The sequence below is a fragment of the Bubalus kerabau genome, chromosome 22 (genome assembly GCF_029407905.1).
Source record: "Bubalus kerabau isolate K-KA32 ecotype Philippines breed swamp buffalo chromosome 22, PCC_UOA_SB_1v2, whole genome shotgun sequence".
Lineage (NCBI taxonomy): Eukaryota > Metazoa > Chordata > Mammalia > Artiodactyla > Bovidae > Bubalus > Bubalus kerabau.
The window spans coordinates 46923164-46942670 of record NC_073645.1 but is presented as its reverse complement, the minus strand read 5'-3'; the positions used below and the strand labels follow the sequence as shown (position 1 = coordinate 46942670).

General features: G+C 49.5%; 1 protein-coding gene across 22 annotated transcripts in view; it reads left to right on the top strand.

The window, feature by feature from the left end:
• Window positions 1-19507, top strand: part of CTBP2 (C-terminal binding protein 2) — a 168690-nt gene that overhangs the window by 26207 nt on the left and 122976 nt on the right. The window contains exon 1 of one of the 22 annotated variants that reach the window (XM_055560900.1): window positions 21-801. The exons of 19 other annotated variants lie outside the window; for them this stretch is intronic. The gene's annotated coding sequence lies outside the window, so the exon portion shown is untranslated. Of the gene's footprint in view, window positions 1-20; window positions 802-11877; window positions 12185-19507 lie in introns of those variants that run through there. 2 more of the 22 variants (XM_055560889.1, XM_055560883.1) reach the window with 2 other exon arrangements.

Below are 19507 nucleotides of genomic sequence, written 5' to 3'. Positions count from 1 at the left end.
CCAGGACAGGATGGGGAGAGGGGACCAGGCGTGCTGGGTGGTGATGTGGTGGTGGTTTAGTCGCTAAGGCGTGTCCGACTCTTGTGGCCCCGGGACTGTAGCCTGCCAGGCTCCTCTGTCCATGGGGTTCTCCAGGCAAGAATACCGGAGTGTGTTGTGCTAAAGGGGGGAGTAAAGGAAACCCTGGAGGAGTTCCAGGGAATTGTCTTCTTTAGAGACAGTGGGCTGCTGTGGAAGGTGCTGGGGGAGGGGTTTTGGTGCCCCCAGGTAGGAGGAAGCAAACACATGTGTGATACTTGGACCCGGGAAAGGGTCCCTTTAACTGGACCAAGTGGGTTGGGGGTACCCAGACCCCTGGGCGCTGGGGGTCTCGTTCACCCACCCGAGGTCTGGGAAGTCCTCTTGAAGGGGGTGGGCTATGGGCTCCCTCCAGCTCCCCCCTCTCCTTGGAGGCCATCACGCCCTTTGCCCCCATCCTTTTTATCATTGCCTGGACCTGAGATCACCTGGGGAAGCTTTGGAAACAAGCCCAGCCCCTCCAGAGGTTCTGAGTCCCTGGTTGCGGGCTGGAACCCGCCCGGTAGATTAACAAGCTCCCAGGTGGCTCTGATGGGCAGTCGGGTAGAGAGGCCCTTCCCCGCCCAGCTGAGGCCACGTGGCCCTTTCCAAGCCCGGGGGCTAGAAGGCAGGGCCTCAAAGAGTCGGGCAACTCCTAACTTCCCTGCCCCACACGCTGGAGGCAGGGGCAGAGAAGGGCTTCTTGGGAGGCCCAGCCCCTCAGCCAGGTGTCGGCTGTGACAGGTACGCCTCTGCCGCCGGGCCAGGTGACCAGAGCCACTCACCGAGGAGCGGCCTGGTTCCCCATCACCGGGTGAGAGTCTGTGGGGCTGTTTCCTTTGCCAGGCTCTCCTGGAGCCAAAGTGCCCTCAGTTTGGCAACACAGGTGCCCGGGGGAGAGCTAGCTGCCGGGGTCCCATCCGCCTCAGGGCTCCTCCGGAAGGAAAGCGGCTGTCTCCCACCCTCGAGGAGAAACTCCAGGAGTGCTAGAATCTTCCTGCCGTGGTCAGTGTGTGGCTGCAAAGGAGAGAGTGGCTGTTGCCTAGGAAACAAAGCCGGAGGGCCTGACTCAGGCCTGTGGACCTCCCTGGGCTCCGTGCCTGGGTTGGGGGTGTGAACCCCAGGAATGGTATGAGTCTAGGGGAGGGTGGGGCGGGGAGGGTCCTGTGTGTGTTTTTTTGGTAGGAAAAGAATCCTGCGCTCAGCCGTGTCTCACGGGAATCTAGGGTGTTCAGCACCCCTGTGTGAGCTTTCTCGGCCTACGAAGGCTGGGTGGGGTGTGTGTGCTGTGAACTCACCAGGACAGGAGGGAGAGAGGGGACCGGGGGGCTGCGTAGTGCTGAAAGGGGAGTGAAGGAAACCCTGGAGGAGTTCCAGGGAATTGTCTTGTTTAGAGGCAGTGGGTTGCTGTGGAAGGCGCTGGGGGAGGAGGGATTTTGGTGCCCCCAGGTAGGATGGAGCCAAACACACATGTGATACTTGGACCCGGGAAAGGGTCCCTTTAGCTGGACCAAGTGGGTTGGGGGTGCCCCAGGACCCTTTGTGAGTGATGCCACTTGGCTGCTGCCTCTGAATTATGGAAAGAAAAGGGTCTGAGAGTCGAAAAATCACACATCAGATCCTGACGGGCTGAGTGCTGAGTGCTGGGGTGAAGCCATTGCTGAGGGTTGGTGGTTAATGTGGGATGGGGGAGGAGACTGACCAGACCAACGGGCAGACCATGCTCTGACGCCCCCTCCGCCCACATGGGTGAAGAGGGTGGCAGAAAGCAGAGGGGCCTGAATGCCGCAGGGGGTCTGTCCTGACGCTTAGTCTCATTTTGCTGAAGTCCTCCTGCCCCGTTGGCCTCTGCTGTAGGTGCCAGGTGGCCCTCCATGGGTGCACTCGGGGTCCATCTCTGCTTTTTCTGCTGTGGACTCCTGGTGTGAGGCTCAAAGCCTCGGTGCCCCCTTGCCCATGAGTTGGGAGCAGGAGCAGTTACTTGATGGCGTGCGTGGCTGTTGGACTGAGAAGAGGTAACGGATTTAGGAGTTGGGCTGTGGTTTTGGGGAGCCCCCTTAGTCTTTGCACCCACAGAGAGCGAGAGCCCCAGGATGTGGCTTTTGAATGCTCGCCTTCCTCCCTTCTGATCACGTGCTTTTTAAAATCTCATCTGTAGTCTTTTGTTTCTTTAACATCATACAGGTGTCTTAAATGCCTTTGTGTGCTTTTGTTTTTGAAATCAAACTTCATTGCCAGCGGAAAAAAGAAAGCTGGATCAGTCTTGGGGCTGCGGCCAGGAAGTGTGTGTTGGACTCAGAATTCAGTTAAGTAGCCGTGGTTCCCCCAGGTCAGGCTCGGGGAGGATACAGCAGAAAGGAGGTGCTTCCTTGTCCCCACGTAGCTGTGGAGTTCACTTGGGTTTGAAGGTAGGCTTCAGAATTCTTCCTAAGGACAACTGAGTGTTTTAATGTTGGTTTATTATAACCAAGGCAGAAATGTCATTTCAAAAGACCAGTCCACTCTTTTTAGAGTGACTTATAGTTTACAACCGTGTTCTAATATGTTCTAATTACAGCCTCCAAACAACAACCTTGGTTTTCAGATGAAAAAAGATTCAGGACTCAGGTGAATGCGATGGCCCTCTGCATTCTCTGGGGGTGTCAGTGCGTTTCCTTGTCTCCTGGTCATTGAATGGTTTTTTAAAAGCTGCTGCTGCTAAGTCACCTCAGTCACGTCCGACTCTGTGACCCCATAGACTGCAGCTCTCCAGGCAAGAACGCTGGAGTGGGTTGCCATTTCAGTGGATGTAAACTCACTGCCAAGATTTAACTTGGGTACCACTTACAGAGTGATGACAGGATGGAGACACAGACGAGAGGATGGGTGGGCATGTGAGCAGGGCTCTGGAGGAATCCGGACCCACCTTGGCCTGTATCCTACCATCCCAGACACTTCCCAAACATCCAGATATTTCCCAGCAGTGCCCCTTGACCCTGAGGGCCATAATGAGCTGGCTAGAGGCAGGTGCCTGCCCTGGGCAAGAATTTGACCCAAAATCTATGCACCATCTTTTGTGGGTACTAACCCACCTGCTGTACAGGTATTGGAACAAAACCAGGCACCTGGTAGCAGATTGTGCCTGGCTGTTTGAGCAAGATCCAGGGACCCAGAGCGCCTCTCCTTGCTGCTTCACTCAAAGTGTGAAGAGCTCTGTGTGAGAAGCAAGCCCAGGGTCAGGTGCAGATCCATGGGCTATAAGTGGATTTGAACTAACTTATCCTTTCTGATTTTTCTCTTGTGATATCTATTACTTGCTGAGAAGAGTTTGTTTTCTGGGGCTGTCATTCAAAGCATCATTTTGTACCATACCATTAAAATTTTCAGAGTGTTTGCTGATTTGTGTTCATTGAAACTAAATTCATTAGGGTGATGTGAAAATAGCGCTCAACTGTTTACCAAATCGGATTCTTGTTTTTGATATTCCAGTACATCATCTGTTCTCACTTGAATGTCGTGGAATTAGTTGGTTAAGTGTTATGCAGATGAAAACTCATATTTTAGTGGAGTTTTTTTTTTCTTTTTTTTTATAATTTGGATGCATTTATAAGAATATTATACCCAAGGTGCTCTATCTGCCATTTGAAGTGGAATCTGTACGGATGTGAGGATGTTGGGAGCTTGACTTGGCCTTGGAAAGTTTTCAAAACTTGCTGGGATCTTGACCCAGATCCAGGTCCCGAGTCAAACTGGTTGGAAACCCCCCTCACCCGACGGTCCCTCACCAGCTGGGTGACCTCTGGCAAGTCACCCAGTCCTGGGCCAGGCTCTGTGAAATTGAAATTCTTGTGTTTCTTTTACAAGGTTCGCTTGAAGACTTCAACAAGAGCGCTGTTATTTCATTGGTTTTCAACATTTGGGGACTGAATTCTGTCATAAAAACGGATAATATGGCATAGCTTAATTAATTTATTTTTTCCCCGTTCTTAGTAGACTTATTAAACAATGCCAAGTCTAAGACTTGATATTTTTAGAGTTGATGGCCATGAAACCAATTTTGCAAACCTTTTCCAATGAAAGGACAGTTGCTCAACTTTTTACTTGATCATTGAGAGTCGAGTTGTGACCAGATTTCCACGTGAATGCCACAGCTGTGTGGCAACAAGAGAAGTTAATAGATGCACTTCCAGAATTGCTGGCATCTCTTTTCAGATTTGGTTCAGTGGTCATGTAGCCTTGGATTATGGTGTTCAGAGAGAGCTGAAGGCCTATATTGCTTCCAAAATAAGCCTCTCGAGATCGAGTTGGAACGTGTAAGTGTGGTGGAGATGACCAGATGTCCACCAGAGATCTGTGCTTCGTGCCAGTGGTGGGGACTTGCTGCTGCGGTGGCTGCCCCACCGCCACTCTGGCAGCTCCTGGAGACCCCGGGTAGTTGCTGCCAGTGGAGCCCTGGTGGCAGTAGGTGTCACTTCCTGGGAGAAGTGGTTAGGAAGCAAGTGTGCTTTACGCAGTCTTTCTTACCTGCATTGTCAACCGGGTGTGGCCAGTCCAGAGGAGAAAGTGAGGATCCTGGACCCTTGAATCGCCACGTGAAGAGTTCCCCGCCCATCGGGAACACTGATCATTTCGTGATACAGAAGTAAACTTTTATTGTGTTGAGTTGATATTCAATTTTGGGTTCATTTGTTAAAGCAGATAGTGTGAACTAACAACGCTGAGTTTGGGTAGTTGATTAACTTGATCATCCATCAAACCAACCCCTGCCTCACGTTCTGCTTCAGCGAGCAGGCGGCCACTTCTCCAGGTCCCCAGGCTTGGCATCATGCCTTTCACTTCTCCACCTGCCCTGTCCATTCGTCACTAAGTCCTGGAGATCCGTCAGCCTCCCCTCGTTGCAGGGGGCCCTCCCTGAGGGTGAGCATCCCCGCAGGACTTCCTGCCTCACACCTGCCAAGTGACAGCCACCTAAAACATGGGGTGTGGCTAGGTGGCCCCGGAAGTCTCTCTGTCGCTTGTTGGAGAAGATCAAAAGCAAGCCTTGGGTGGGAAAAGTGTTGCAGTGACTTGGCATGGTGTGGCTGTCATGAAAAGACACCTCTGATCTTTTCCTTCTGGGAATGTAACTGGTGGCCCCAAACACCTTCTGCAAGTGGACTCCAGCACCACATTCACAGAGCCCTCCTTCCACAGGCCTCTCCTAGCTAGGGCCGAGCTCAGTGGGGGATGCCAGCCTGTCCGCCGACTCCTCCCAACAGCCTGTCCTCTGGGCCTAGAGACTCCCCTCTGGCCTTGAACTGCCCGGCAGGCCAAGATTTCACCTTCCCTGTCTTCTCTAGAGGAGTCAGACCAGCGTCCCCTCTGCCCCCTATTTCACGTCTCCCAAGAAGTCTCTGGTACAGTCTGTTATTCATCTTGTTCTGGTATCTGTTTTTGGAGGTATCTGAGCTAACACACATTGAATTTAAGATAAGGTAGGTCAAAGGGTCACTGCCCAGGAATTCCTTCCAGTTTGGGAAGCAAGTTTGCCTGCCTCCACAGGGCCAGGTCTGCCCAGATCAGGGTCTAGGATTCCGCCGGGAGTGGGTTTCTGTCCCTCTTGTGTGACAGCAGCGAATCCTTCAGGGTGATTTTGTTGTAGCTTTCCTGCCACCTGGATGAAGCATCGGTAATGCAACTGTAGCGGGTGCCACGTTGACCTTTTGGAGTGTTCACGCCCTAGCTTTTAATGGGAAAGTTGCATGTATTTTCAGTACTTGATACTTTAAAACCTCTTGGGTGATAGAGAGTCTGGTAGGCGCAGTCCATGTGTGACCTGGCACTGGGAACGCGAATGACGCCGAGAGGTCTGACCCATAGGACTCAGCATCTAAGGGCAGCCCGTTAAACGTCAGATGGAGTTCAGCGGCTTGTTTCCAAATGTGCCTTTGTAATCCGTGTGCTCTGTGGGAACTGTTTGTGGTCAAACAGCTGGGAGAGACTGAAGGCAGGAGGAGAAGGGGACAACGGAGGATGAGATGGTTGGGTGGCATCACTGACTCGATGGACATGAGTTTGAGCAAGCTCTGGGAGCTGGTGATGGACAGGGAAGCCTGGCGTGCTGCAGTCCATGGGGTCACAAAGAGTCGGACACGACTGAGCGACTGAACTGTGGTCAAAAAAAGGCTGCTCTTGGGGGTTCTGCCTTGAAGCACTGGAACCTACTGGATGCAAATGTGACTGCCCTGTGGGTTTATTCTCATTGGGTTGGGACCTCCTGTTTTATCAGCCTGCATTTATACAAATAGCCCTTAACCTGTCCTGGGCCTCCTTGAATTCACAGGTCTGTTTCTGGAGAGAACGGATGTTACTTAGACGCCCGCTGCTCCTACACTCTGGTTTGGGGTGACGATCCGTCTGGGCCTCTGGGGTTTCAGCTCTTGGTGGGGAAATGGCCCTGGCCTTGTGGGTATGTCTGTGGTTGTCATTTTTCAGATGGACCAGAGCCAGCGGTCCCCCCCAAGTGGTCACGTGGTACAGCGAACCCCCCCAGACCCCAGGTCCAGCTCTCTCCACCCCCTTGCCCATTGGTCCATCTTGACTTGGCAGTGTTTCTCAGTGGTTCTCAGTCCTTGCTCAGCTCCACCCCTGCCTGGGTCCTTCAGCATGCATCTCATTTCTGAAGCTGACTTTTTGTGATTCCTTTAGTTTAGTTTTTCCTTTGAGATAGGACTTGGGGGAGGTGTTCAGCAGGGTGGGAATGGGGATAAATCCTAGTGAGCCAATCCATTTGTTTTGGCAGATTCACATACCTGGGTACCCCCAAGTATATCACAATATACAGCTTAGCACCAATCCAGAAACTTCCTTCATGACCCTTGACAGGTAGCCCCCATTCCAGTCTCCCTGGTCATCTCCGGCAAATACTCTCCACTCCCACAATGATTAATTTTTCATGTTCTAGCACTTAATATACTACCTATGTGTACACACATTATACATACATGTATATGTACACAGACAATATTACACACATGTATTATACCACATACACCTTTCAGCAAAAGCTTTCTAAATTCACTGTAACGTGTTTGTTGAAATTTTGGGGTGTTCTCACCTGAACAATTGCCTGCTCCTTTTTTACTTGCTGTGTAGTATTCCAGTATAGCATCCTCTGTAGCGAGTGTATCCATGCACCTGTTGATGGACACTTTGGCAATCCTAAGTAAAGCTGGAGTGAACCATTCTCGTACATGCCTTTTTATGGACATATGTTTTCATTTCTCTTGGGTAAACTCCTAGAAGTGGAATGTTGGGTCATAGAATAGGTGTATGTTTCATTTTATAAAGCAGTTATAATAAAGTTTTATACCGCTGCCAATCACGTGTGGAAGATGGAGCTATTTTTTAAACCACTTAGCAGAACGCTGGCTTTCTGCTCAAGGGCAGTATAGTGGCATGGGGTACACCTTCCTCTCCCTTGGTCCCTCCACTAGCGAGATGGATGCAAAGTTTGCCCTGCTGCTCTGCTGGGAGTGGGCCATGAAGTGTACCTGCTTTGGAGTGAGGAACGTTTTTGTTTTATTTCGAGGCCTGTTTTTCTTGGCTTTCCCTGGCGATTCAGGACAATCGTTGATTTCTCCTGGGCCGTGTCTCTCCCTGCTCCCATTCCCACACCATCTCCCAGCCCCTTCCCTACCTCTCAAATAACTGTGCTCTCCAGTGAAGCATGAGGGTCAGGGCCTTCAGTCCCTGGTGTTTCTTAACACTTGTGCCCACGGTTTTGCATTCACAACTGACAGAAGTTGATTTTCGGAGCCCGCTGATCATCACATGGGAGCGTGTGCATTTCTAGTTTGCTTCAGTGTGGGGGAACTGGCTGAGCAGGTGTGCTACGCAGCTCTCTAACCAGCCGCAGACCAGTCACCCTGTGAGCTGGGCCACCCAGGAGCCCAGTGGTCTGGGGTGTGCTGGCCTTGGGGAGGCTACTGCCAGCTTCTCCAAGTCTCTTCAGGGCCAGTGCTTTTGGGGATATGGTTTATAGGGCTGCTAGTAGGTCCTAATGAGTGGATTACATTTTACTTTTTATATCTTGTCTTTTTGGAGAAAGTATTGGTTGTCCAAAAAGTTCATGCAGGTTTCCCCGTGAGCTAGAAAAACCCAAGCAAACTTTTTGGCCAACCCAATGCTTTGAGGATTTAAAAAAGAAAAAAGGATACTGTAAGAAGGGATGAGATTGGGAAGGACTAGAGTTGTTTAAAAAATGGACATACAGGAACCACAGATTTCAGGACAGTTGGCTGTGAACAGTTCTCTTTTTGTGAGTTTAGAGAGACGGTGTGAGTCCTTGAGCTCACCCTAAAGAGAAATGCTTCGTTAGAGGGAGTTATGGGAGCAGAGGCCCTGTAATGACAAAGGTCCATATAGTCAAAGCTGTGGTCTTTTCAGTCGTCATATACAGACGTGAGAGTTGGGCCGTAAAGAAGGCTGAGCGCTGCAGAACTGATGCTTCCAAATTGTGGTGCCGGAGAAGACTCTTGAGAGTCCCTTGGACTGCAAGGAGATCAAACCAGTCAATCCTAAAGGAAATCAGTCCTGAATATTCATTGGAAGGGCTGATGCTGAAGCTGAAGCCCCAATACTTTGGCCACTTGATGAGAAGAGCCAACTCCTTGAAAAAGACCCTGATGCTGGGAGAGATGGAGTGCAGGAGGCAAAGGGGGTGACAGAGGATGAGATGGCTAGATGGCATCACCGACTCAGTGGACATAAATTTGAGCAAAGTTTGACAGAGAGTGAAGGACAAGGGGAGCCCGGCACGCTGCAGTCCATGGGGTCTCAAAGGGTCGGACACAGCTTAGCAACTGAACAACAGCAGCAAATAGGAGTTGAGGGTTCTACCGGCAGCTGAGGTCTGGCAACGCAAGCTGTTGCTTGGGCCGGGTCTGGGCAAACTGAGAGGCACAATATTGAAGGAGAATTTAGGGGAAGCCATTCTGTGAGGAGCCCTTCTAACGTATCATCTGATTGAGATAGAATTTTAGATACTTCAGGCTTCCCTGGTGTCTTAAACAGTAAAGACTCTGCCTGCAATGCAGGAGACCTGAGTTCGATCCCTGGGTTGAGAAAATCCCCCGAAGAAGAGACTAGGAACCCGCTCCAGTATTCTTGCCTGGAGAATTCCATGGACAGAGGAGCCTGGTGGGCTACAGTCCATGGGGTGGCAAAGAGTCCGACAAGACTGAGCGACTAACACTTTTTTTTTTTTTAAACAATACTTTTTAACTAGACCAGTTGATTTGGACTGGGTCATTCTCCCAAAATGACATTTGTCTCAACTGGATTTTTTTCTGGGTGTTTTTAGAGAAGATGATTGGAGTTTTCATTCTCACCTGGGAATTGTTGTGATTCCAATGTGGAGGTGGACAAACGTAGGGGCAGGCATGGTCAGTTCCAGGATCAGAGACTTAAATCAGGGTCTGGACTTGGTTGAGTCTCGGACTCCCAACAGGGCAAAGCAGTGCTGTCCATGCTAGTGGACAATCTGAGTTTGGGGGTGGGAGGGACTTGCAGTCACGTAGCTGGTAGGCAGAGGTGGGAGGGTGGTGAGGTACATCTGGAGCTCCTTGGAGGGACTGAGGAAGACAGTGATTTGGGAGCGTCTGAGCGGGAGTTCAGGCAAAGTTGCTGTCTGTCCTTCTTCCATATCTGCTTCTCTAGCACTTGGTGTTCTGTTCTTGCTCGTTCTGGAACTCCTTGAAGACAAGGTTATGTCTGTCTCCAAATCTGGCTCTCGGCAGTGCCTGCCCCTCCGTTGGTGCGGTAGCAGAATGGGTGGAGTGGTGTGGGATCCAGCTGGGAAGGTGGATGGCAGATGAATAGGGGCTGTTGGCCTTGACCATCAGGAAGGAGTCTATGCCAGACTTTTTGGATGAGTGGGTGTGTGTCTATATATGGCTATAGCTACAGATATGTGTGTATACATTGGGTTCATTAAGCTTGATAGACAGCAAGGCTCAAAAAAAAGCACTGAAGCTGGAAGAGTCTACCGGGGCGGGAGTGCTGGACGGATGACTTCTGTGGGCCCCAGATGTGGGGAGACGGGAGGGAGCACATGTGGTGTTAACTGGGAAGGCCCCCCTCTTAGGAGGAGACTGGGGGTGCAGGAAGCACTCAAAAGGTCTCCCACGACACATAGACATCTAGGTTCAGCCGTGCTCTCTGGCTTCTCCGTGGGTGCCAGGGTCAGTGTGCAGGGTCTGGCCTCACGGGTGGTGTTTACTGGCCCTTCCCCTCCACGTGGTGGGGGGGTTGGGGTGGGTAGAGGTGGGGGTCCGCCACCCAAGGAAGGACGTACACCTGAATCCAAAGAGAAAGAGGAGTTCCCGTCATAACGCTTCTGTTTCCATGTGCTTGCTCTCTGTCAAGCCCCAGTGAATAGAGAATTGGCTCTAAGTCTCAGGAGTTGCCTGTTTTAAATGGAATTAGAACTGGAGTTGCAGAAACTTGGTGTCTCTGGAGCTTTCCTCTCGCATCCCCCAGAGAAGTAGGTTTCCTAGAGGCAAAGCGACTTGCCTGAGGTCACAGTGTAGGATGAGACAGCAAGGTGTCCGCAGCTGAGGTTTCCCAGCTCCAGCCCAGATTTGGTTGTGAAGCGTATCCCCCCAACCCTGGTCCTCTCCCAGGCTGCCTACCAGACGGTGGGTAATCTGTCTCCAAGGCTCCCTGAGTTGTGCGGGCACGGGTCTGGCCTCCGCTTATCTCCTTCTTCCACGGGCAGCGCCCCTTCCCCAGGAGGAAGGCAGTGGGTGCAGAGCTGGGTTGGGTGATCTCCCCAGCCTCTGCCTTGATGCTTCTTGAGATAATTTTAGGATCCTCCTGCAACATTGGTTGGAGAGGGTGGTGGTAAAGCAGTTGACCTACCCATGTTTCATCAAGTTTGGCTGAGATACAAACAGATTGGCAGTGAAAAGTCCCCTTTCCCTCGTCTTAGAACAGACTCTGAGAGCTCTCTGTTCCTCTTCTGTCGTCTCTGCTGACTCCTAGGTTATCCCCATGCTGGTCCCTAGTTCTGAGGTTGAGCAGTTATGAAGAGTCTGCACCTCAGTTGGACACTTGGTATGCGACATGCTTAACTGACTTGAGGTCCTTTGGTCTGTTTTCTTTGTGAGCACTTGTAGTTGGCCGGGGGCTGGGGAGGCAGCCTTCGTTCTGCTTGCCTTCCAGTGAAGACGCTTTTTACCTTTTGTTGTTGCTCAGTTGCTAAGTCGTGTCTGACTCTTTGCAACCCCATGGACTGCAGCACGCCAGGCTTCCCTGTCCTTCACCATCTCCCAGAGTTTGCTCAAACTCATGTCCATTGAGTCGATGATGCCATCCAACCATCTCATCCTCTGTCATCCCCTTCTCCTCCTGCCTTCAATCTTTCCCAGCATCAGGGTCTTTTCCAATTGAGTTGGCTCTCCTCATCAGGTGGCCAAAGTACTGGAGCTTCATCTTTAGTTTTTACAAAAAACTACCCTTATTATTAAAACACAGTAGTGCCATGGACCGTGTGTGTTGTCTTGAGTTCCCCAAACAGTTGATGTTGACAAAGGCTTGCATTCCTTAAGTTGAGAAAAGGAGGGCTACAGTGTAAGGCTTTATCTGTATCTCTAAGCATTTCAGAAGAAAGATATATCTGTGCTCTGTGTTTAAATATAGCCTGGTGTTTGCTACTGAGTTGGAGAAGAAGCAATAGAATATGTAGGTCATTGACTTAGAAGAATGAGTTTGGAGTTTTTCTTTGCATCTGATTAATACCGTCTTACAATTGGGCTGTTGATGCTGTGCCATAATTGGGTTACACAGAGTTCAACGAGATACCTGGGAGGGAAACTGCAGGAATCATAAGAAATACCTTTGCCCCTTAAGGCATTCAGGGGTGTGACTTGGTGTTGGTCCCAGGGGCCAGGTGCTTCGCAGCCAGTGTGGAAGCGTTAAGCCCTCTGGAGTTTTATGGGGAGGAAGCATTCTCAGAGCTGCTCTCCGGAGCAGATCCTCAGGAACAAGAGGAGAGGGCTCTACCTAATCAGGGTAAATGCCAGCGGTGTATTTTAATACATGCTTGATTCAGAACGCACTGTTTGGAATTGCATATTTAAAAGGAAACTGCCATCCCCCTTTGAAGGTACGTGACATTTAAAAGATCTGTAGCAGGCGATAGGTTTGACAGCTTCAAATTATATTTGAAAGAGTTTTTCTTTTGAGAAAGAAAATGATTACTTCTATTTTAAATGTCATCACAAAGATATAAACATGTTTAATCAAATTATATATTTAATTTATGTAGAATGTAATTTTTATTCCCGCAGAGGAGTCGCTGGTTATTTCTTTATCAGCTTTGAAGCTGGGCAACGTTTGAAAGCATTCAGCTTTTTTGAGTAAATGGCTATTTAAGGGTTTATGGAATCTGAAAAAATAGTATTATGATGGAAATATGTTTTATCTGTACACTGTACCGAATGGCACATTTTGGGGAGAGGGGGACTACTTTCATGATTGTTTCTGGGAGGCATTGAAGATAAACTCCTGTTGAATGGATTGAAAGAAGTGTGACCCTGAAGACAATAAGGCGAGACAGCAAAGATGCTCCTGTAATTTTCTCCTTCTGGGTTCTTTGAATCAGCAGGGAGGTGCCGGGGAGTATTGAGACTGACTGCCAGCTCTCCTTAAAAGGGAGACAACACGCGATCTCGGGACAGACTCCAAACGCCACCAAAGACCTTGAGGTTGATACAGTGTGATTAAGTTGGGTCACAAGAGGCTGACGGGGAGTTTGAGGGCAGCCTCAAGGTCCCCAGGCTGCTGGAAAAACAGGAATGTAAGCTGTGGGTCAGCTCAGACAGGTGGCTTGCTGGTTCTGCCAATCTGCTAGGACTCACCAGCTCCAGAACTTTCTCTGAGTGAGCTGGGTGTTGGAAGGTGGCCAGCCCAGCGTACAACCGCATGTGTCAGCCAGGGATGGTCTTGCCCTGTTCCAGCCTGCCGCCTGGTGTTTTGAGGCAGCCCGGTGGGGTCCGGGAGCCCTGGGGTTCCTTGCCCACTCATCCACATGGAGCAGCCCCGGGGGCTGGCTTTCTCCTGTCCTCTCTGGAGCTGTTTCGTGAGATGTGACCTGGGGAGCCCTGGGCAGCTGGCAGCAGCTGGGCAAGAGAAACCAGTCAGTTGTGCCTGTTCCCAGGAAAGATCTTACGTAGCAAGCATCTTTGCCAGCTCCAGTGGAGAAGGTCAGGGTTCAGGAGCCATGTACCCTGGCAGCCAAAGGAAGCTGATCCCAGTTCAGAGCATGAAGCGTGTCAACAGGCTAGGCTCCTTGTGGCTCCTTGTGAACAAACCCCGGTCCACCACAGAATGGAATTGCCCTGTTTATTGGTTAGCATGTGCCAAAGGAACAGCCAAAACAGGACAAAGCTACTTGTTATTTTTGTAATTAAGTTTGTCATTGTGACATAATCAATCACATGTAAGTTGTTAAGACCCTTTACCTGGTTTTCCCCCAGTTGATAACATCTAGTAAAACATAGTGATGATAAGGTGACCAGGAAACTGATACTGATACAATCCACAGATACTGTTCAGATTTCCCCAGTGTTACATGTATTCGTTTGGGTGTATTCACTTCTCCTGCAGTTGTATCATATTCCACAATGAAGATACACAACAGTGTCCCAACCCACAAGGCTGTCCCCTGTTCCCTGTTTCCAGCCACACCCACTTTAGGTGGCACAGACAGTTCATGGCCCACATACAAGCTTGTCAGCAGGGCTGGCTGACTTCCAAAACCCTGCTTACTCAGAGAAAGTTCTGGAGCTAGAGTGTCCTGCCTCCTCTCCAGGCCCTAAAGCCTGACAACCTCTAATCTGTTCTCCATCTCTGTAATTTTGTCCCTTAAGAATGTTATAGAAATGGAATCAGATGATATGTGATGTGTAGCCTTTTGGGGCAGAGTGTTTTCCCTCAGCACAGTTCCCTTTGAAATTCATTCAGGTTCTTGTATTGCTGGCTGGTTCCTTTTTGTTGCTGAGGAATATTCCATCCCAAGATTTTTTAACCCAGTCTTAGACTGGAACCCTGGGTAAGAGGAGATCCATTGTGGAAACCTGACAGTTGCAAAATGAGAGGAGTGAGACCTCTCTGGCCTCTGCGTAGCTTGCCCGCATCTTGCAGCAGATGTCCATGGGGGCGATGTTTGAAGAAGCTTGTGTGCTCTGATAGCTTGGCTGGTTTGGGAAGCCAGTGGAAGGGCCTGCCTTCACCCTGTGAGTTGTGTTCATCTGTGCTGTTGTGATTTTGAACCGTGCACCCGGACTGAAACAAAAGTTGGGATAAAAGGTGACTGGATTTTGATATTTTATTATTAGCACCGTTGCTATGAAAATAACAGACGGGAGTTTTGGTCTTGTGCACGAGAGAAGTTAAAAACTGCGTGAACGTGATTTCTTTAGAGGAAACCCTGAGCACCTCACTGGCATTGGCATGCCTTCCATGAGAGCTGTAAAGTGACATAGCCCCAGAATCTAATTTCACAGGGTTAGGGTTAGTTTTGAGGTGTTCTTCCCTCAGAAAGTGGATGTATTTGCACTGTGTTAAACATATATGCTTGTGTATTTACACACGTGTCCTGTCAGTGAGGACAGCATTTATGAAGTTATTACCCCTATGCAAGGTCATCTGTATTTTCAAAATTAATGAGTGCAACGGAGTGATTCGGTATGTGAAGAAGTTCATTGACGATCCCCAGTGTTACTTAGCCTGATACATATGAATCAGGAGGTTTGTATCATCAGGCTGTTTGTAGGGGGAGGTTCCCTTTCCCGATAAGATGCTCTCTGAGGTCTCATCTGGCTCTGGGATTTATTCTTTCTTTTTTTTGGCTGCACTGCACGCCATGTGGGAATGTGGGATCTTAGTTCTCCGACTAGGGATCGAAGCCGCGTCCTCTGCAGCCATGCATGGGAAGTGCAGAGTCGTAACCGCTGGAACACCAGGGAAGTCCCTGGGATTCATTCTGAAGACGAGAATTTGTTGCCTGTAGAGGAGACTTACTTTGGCCCCATGAATTTCCTTTCCATTCGGCCTTGGGTCTTCACTCGTGTTTGTATTTGCGGGGTTGCACTGCATCCTGCTCCCTGGGACACGCCTAGCGCTGTAAATGGATTTTAAAAAGTGAAGTCTTCTCTTTGGTTGCAGGTACAGCAGCCGGTCCATTTGATGGCAGTGAAGCGCTTCATGTCACACCGAAATCTCCCCTGAATCTATAGGTTTGGGTTTGAATACATTTGTTTTGAAATAAAACAGAATTTCCTTTAGGCCTTTCTTCTTCCCAGGACTCTGGATTCTTGAATCACCCTAGTCCTGTTAGAAAATCATTTGTTACACAGTAGAAGTGTTCACAGATACGTGTTAGAGCTGAGTGCTTCATCTGCGGCATCATGCATCACCCAGTGTGGCCCCTCATTCTAGGTAAGAGCGGTCATGTCCTGGGTTTATTGGTGAAGAAGTGAAACAAGGGATCAGGCAGCTTTTCTGGGGCCACTCCCAGCCCTTCAGTGCTCCTTGCTAGTGGGCTGGTCTCCAAGTTCTCCAAGATAAAAATTATGTTGTCCCTGCTCACCTTCCCTGGTGGCAGCCATCAGGTTTCCCTGGTGGCCCAGATGGTAAAGAATCGCTTGCAGTGCAAGAGACGTGGATTCGACCCCTGGGTCGGGAAGATCCCCTGGAGGAGGAAATGGCAACCCACTCCAGTTTTCTGGGAAATCCCATGGACAGAGGAGCCTGGAGGGGTACAGTCCGTGAGGCTGCAAAGAGTCAGACACGATGGAGGGATTAACGCTCTTCACTGCTCACCTGGAGCTGACCAACTAAACCAGTGAGAAACCTGGTAAAGTGGTCGGTGCCCTTACAATACACGATGGAGTTGGAGATGGGGAAACAGTTGGTGAGAGCTGGGGTCTGAGGGGTTGCTAACCAGCTGAATTCATTTTTACCCAACTCCCTCCCAGCTCGATACTCTGCCTATAGTCCCATGATCAGTAGCAGTTGGTATCTAAATCTAGTCACTTTTTTTGTGAGTAATTTTTCCAGGGCTTGTGAACTCAGCCGTTTGACTCTCAAGTCATATATATGTGTGTGTGTGTGTATGTTTGCATTTTATGCTTCTCTCTGCTCATTCTTCTGCAGTCTAGTCTGTAGCCAAGAACTTGGCTGGAGCCTGCCAAATCCACCTTGTGGCAGTGCCATCCTGTCCTGCAGGCGCTGGGGAGAGTGGGTTCTGAGCTCCCCGTGGGATCCCAGCTGCATTGGTGCCCCTTCCCCTGCCCCTCTGGGCTTCTCCCAGGTCGATTGGCCGCTGGAATTCAGGTTGATATATTGGCATCCAGACGAGGGACACCTTTTTGTTTTAAGAGTTTTTAACGTTTTTTTTTTTTAAAAAACCCACTTTTAAAAAGTCTTTATTGAATTTGTTACAGTATCGCTGCTATATTTTATGTTTTGGTTTTTGGGCCCTGAGGCATGTGGGATCCAACCCACACCCTCTACATTGGAAGGTGAAGTCTCAACCACTGGGCCGCCAAGGAAGTCCCATCACCCTGTTTTTAGATTAACTTCATGAGCTTGGAGGGGATACCTTACTACTTCCTTTTGGACTCACCTGCACAGTGCAGCTTTACTTAAGGGCTTAGATCCTAAGTAGAGCCAGGAAGCAGCAGCAGCAGGTCCGTTGCTGTATTCCCAGCCTCAGCTCCCTCTCCTGATGTAGAAGCCCACACAGACTCACTGTGCGTTTTCCAGATTGTAAGAAACCTGCCCTTTACAGAAAGTAGAGAAATCGAGGAAACTATGAAGACTGTTTTTATGATCCAAAAGACTTCTATTTTAAAAATCGCCTTAGCATGGAAAAATAATTTCTCTTAACACTTTGGGTGTATTTTCTGTCTCGTGCACTAAGAAGTTGGAGAAGGAAATGGCAACCCACTCCAGTGTTCTTGCCTGGAGAATCCCAGGGATGGAGGAGCCTGGTGGGCTGCCACCTATGGGGTCGCGCAGAGTCGGACACGACTGAAGCGATTTAGCAGCACTAAGAAGTGAAATTCACTATTCAAAGAATATTTTTTTTAATTTATAAGATTTGGAGTCTGTTTGTTTTTCCATTTGACCTACAAGTGTTTTTCCTAAGTTATGAAGTGTTTGAATTTTTAAAACTGAATAATCTGTTGAGATTACAGGTATCATAATATACGTAGGTATACCATGATAATTGTTTGTCATGTCTCTAGTGTCGCAGAAATAGTTATCCAACTCTTTTCTGTTTTAGGGATCACCTTAGGTGGTTTGTATTTTTGGCGTGGTGTGTGGAATCTTGGTTCTCAGACCAGAGATCAAACCCATGCCGTTTGCATTGGAAGTGCAGAGTCTTAACCACTGGCTGCCAGGGAAACCCCTGAGATGATTTATTTTTATTTTTATCTAAATCTTGGCTCCTCCTCTAGTTACTGCTTAGGGGTAGAATGAGCTGGGGGATGAACTCTAACTTTTCAGAAATGGTACTCCTTCATACTCCCACTGAAGTGGTGGGAGTTGGGAGGGTGTTTGTCTCACCAACTCTTCAAACATTCTATTCTGCCATCCGTGGATTTTACATTAAAGATCCTCGGCTCAGTGGGTTTTTTGTCTCTGTGTTGAGCATCAGGAGACTTGCTTGCTGTCTGACCCTGTGCGCCTGCTCAGTGGGGTACCTGATGGAAAGGAACTCAGCACACCTCTTCTGCGCCCTGCAATCTAACAGGGAGAAAGCCGAGGCTGGGGCATTCTTTCAAGATGCCCCACTGGTTAGTGGTTGCTACTTGCTATGTTCTCTTCGTGGGCTAGCCCATCTCTCTCCCAGTCCTGGCAGGTTCTCGCACCTCTCCTAGAGGTGGAAGTGCCTGGGCCTGTAGCTCTCTGGTTCACTTACTGTCTGGATCCACAAAAGGCCACCTACAGTATCTCTGATTTGCCTTATGGACTTATACCCCTGTTGCCTGATGCACTGAGCCAGGCTGATTGTAAGGGGGTCCTTCCCCAGAAAGGACTCTCCACTCCTGGGCATTTCAGAGTTAACAAGGCGGCCTCATGGCTTGTCTGACATTGGGACAGACGCTCGGGGTCACAGCCAGGCTTCTGGGAGCTGGGGGTCAGACTGCTCAGACCAGCACTTCCATGGCCAGCTGGGCAGTTTAGGTGTGGGAACGCTGCTTGAATTCACAGGATGACGTCGTTGTGTGTGGGTTGCTGCTCACGGCTCCACTTTTCTTTCTTTCTTTCAAAACTTGGCTCACATCCGGCCTGAGCACCCGTCGATTTGCTTTCCATGTTCATTTTTCCAGCTGTATCCAACCCCACCCCCACCCTCAATCTGGCATCTTGATGCCCTTGTTTATTTCTCCATCTCTGGAGCCACTGAGAGCAGAGGCTTTCTCCAGACGATTGAAGCCCAGCTAATCCTCCCGGTCACCTAGCCCAGCTCAAATCTGGCTCTGTAGGGTGGGTGCGAAAGCAAAAAGCTCAAAGGCAGCTGAGGAATGGACACATTAATTGACTACATCTGAGACAACACTGAGAAAATACCCTATTTTGTTTTCCTTAAGAAAGTGGCTGGGTTCCAAGACTTCCCTTACACTTTTCCACTGGCTGTCCTTATATTTGAAGACAGAGTTCTGAAATCTTGGCTGTTGGGCCTCTTCGTGTTCTTAAAGCTTAAACCCAGCTGAAGATATTTAATATTACAGAATTTCCATAAGCATTCCCTCTGCAAAGACTGGATGTGAAGTTCGTGCCTGGAGGGCACGTTTCTTCTTGAAGCTGGAACTCTTGGACACGGGTAATCATGAAGTGTTGATTTGACCTTAGGTGTCTTGATAGTAGCGTAATTGTATCGGGACATGGAAAATTAACTTTCAGGGTCCCCACCCCTCCTCAATAAAGGGTAATTGTTTCCAAGCTAATTAATACGGTTTATTCATTATTAGGCAATCGTATATGGAATTGAATCCTGGGAAGGAATGACGTGGCTGTAGAAGGGGAAGGCATCTCAGGTCATACCGTGTTAACTCTGTCTTGCCCAGCTTTTCCGTCTTTGGAGGACTTTCTGCTTTCCTGGTGACAACCAGTCCAGAATTCCACACTGTTTTATGCCTGCTGGACCAGGTCTTTCTTGGGGCGAGAGGGCTGTTAACAGCCCCTGTGAGAGGCTGGGCCCCACCCCAGGTGACTTGGGTCAGCCTGAGGTCCTGGTTGGGGTCAGAGCACACTTGTGTGGCCCCCGAGTTCTGAGCCCAGGGGCAGAGGTTGGGGGGGGGGTCTACATCCCAGCAGCTCCTGGCCCTTCCCACTCAACCCACCTCACCCCCCGCTGCTCAGAGATGCCCTTCTGTGCTCCCAGCAGCCCCCCATGTATGCAGCTCTGGTGTCT